A 2,461-nucleotide genomic window follows, 5' to 3' on the forward strand; every position below is an offset into this window, starting at 1 on the left:
ACACACACACACACACACACACACACACACACACACACACACACACACATATATATGAAGTGTATTTATATAAATGAAGAGAGGAGGCGTATGATGACTAAAATTTAATTTATTTCACCATTGGATATCCATATTCAACTAAAATTGTTTTGCAGCTTACAACATGTTAGTAAGTTGCGAAGCAATTGTAGTTGATTATCGTAAAATTGATTTTACTCTTCGTATACTTTCTCTTGTTATTTTTCGAGTTACAAACAAAATACAAACAATATGAAATAGATATACATTATACAGTCAAAATAAGGCCTAGCGGCTCAAAGATGACACGACTAGCGAACGGACAAGGGAGAGAGACAACTGGAGAGAGACAAAAGGAGAGAGTCGAAGGGAGAGAGTGACGAAGGGAGAGAGCGCTGAAGGAACAGAGTTGAAATAAACTTGACAAAATGTGAACATACAAACAAAATGAAATAAAAATACATAATACAAACAAAATATGGCCTTGCGGCTGAAAGACAAAACAAATATATAGGTAACAACAAACTATGCTAAAAGAACGAGACAAGAGAAACGCAACTTATCGCCTTGGCGATCAGGCATAAAAAGGAAATAGAAGAAAGAGGAGTCACGTGAAAGTGAGAGGAGGGAGGAAAAGTGGTAGAGGGCAGAGAGACACTGAGGGCAACAGAGATAGAAGGAGTGAGAGAGAGAGGGCGAACAAAGAGAGAGACAGCAACACAGAATAAGTATTAGAGAGGGAAGGTGAGAGAGAGAGGGAGAGAGAAAGAAAGGCAAAAGGGGAGAAAAATAACAAAGAGAAAATGAGACAAAAATAGACGTCTTTTGTATGTTCTCTGCGTAAGCATGTCACAAGCACTCACATGTGTGCCACACTTTCCCACATAACCTACATTAATTTGTTTCATTTGGGTTATACATACTCCTTGGTAAGTTTGTCTTTAGTGCTTGATTCTAAGCAGCCACCAACAAACTTTCTCTCTGAAGACTGCCTTTTGTGAAGTAATTCCATGAAGATTCCACTTTTACTTCCTTCGTTTGTCTTTCGAATTGATCATGTAATTCCATTCTCTCGTGCTCATTTTCTCAACTATAAGCCTCTGATTGCAAATTTCTTTACTTTCAATGGTTTCAGTGCATAGGGCCTCTGCTTTTGGCAACACACCTTAAAAGTTCTCCCCTACAACTGGCCTAATACAAATCTAAAGACCAGCATTCACTCGCCAGACAATTTTTCACACTTCTAAGTCCTCGTTCTTCTACGTTGTGTGTAGCTTGATAACGTTCGCCTTTGGGTGCAGTGCACCATTGTCAGCAATTTCTTTCGCATTAACCTATCCAACTTCTCTAGCTCTTCTTTGGTCCAATTAAAAATAGCCACACTGCATCTAATAGTGATCACAGTCCAGACTTTGATAGCACTAATCTTTGCATTCAATTTCGTTTTCAGGAGCAGCTCTAACCTGTTTAGATGGACTTCCTTCTCATTTCCTTTCATTTTCTCCTGTACAACTTTGTCCTGCTTCAGAATTCTAAGACATTTGTACTCACTATCCCCAGGGTGACCAACTGACTCTACTCCAGATAATTAAATCCTACCACTACATACACATCTACCTCTCTTCATAGTCAGGGTGGCACACTTTGCAATACCAAACTCCATCCCAATTTATTTACAAGATCAGAGAACAGTTCTGACCAGTGAATCACCCTGTCTTTCATTCTTGCCAAAGAACTTCAGATCAGCCAAGAAAAGTGGATGAACGATCTTAGGTCCTCTGTTTTCAATCTGATCGCCAGTATCTTTCTCCTGTAAATACATCGATAATGGAACCATGGCGATCACAAAGATCAATGGTGAGAATAAATATCCTAGGAATATTCCCTCTTCTTATATTGACTACACCTAGGTGTTTATTCACTGCATACAGGTTTGTCTTCTGCAGGGACTTCCTAGACTCGATTACTTTAATGATGCAATCTGCAATTCCAAAAGTTGGAACCATATGAAAAGGCTTTTATCGAAGCCATGCATTAATCATTTAGTTGTGTTTTCCAGTCGTTCACTATCGCCTTCTCAATAGCAAGACGGTATTTGGTTTCCCGAGAACTTTTTCCTCATTTTGAAGCAAGTGATCTTACACTTTTGCAACAAGGATAGCTGTCAACACCTTTGAAAGCAAACTGAAGCACGAAATCGGCCGGTAACTTCCAAATAACGGACCCTTCATATTATCCTTCATCATCAAAGTTGTCTTCCCTTCAGCCAATTTCTCCTTGTACTATACAATCATTTAGGTACTTCCGTAGTTTCGAATGGACACTTTTAAATCTTCTTCTTCTTCTTCTTCTTCTTCTTCTTCTTCTTCTTCTTCTTCTTCTTCTTCTTCTTCTTCTTCTTCTTCTTCTTCTTCTTCTTCTTCTTCTTCTTCTTCTTCTTCTT

This window comes from Octopus bimaculoides, chromosome 25 (genome assembly GCF_001194135.2).
Source record: "Octopus bimaculoides isolate UCB-OBI-ISO-001 chromosome 25, ASM119413v2, whole genome shotgun sequence".
Classification (NCBI taxonomy): Eukaryota; Metazoa; Mollusca; class Cephalopoda; order Octopoda; family Octopodidae; genus Octopus; species Octopus bimaculoides.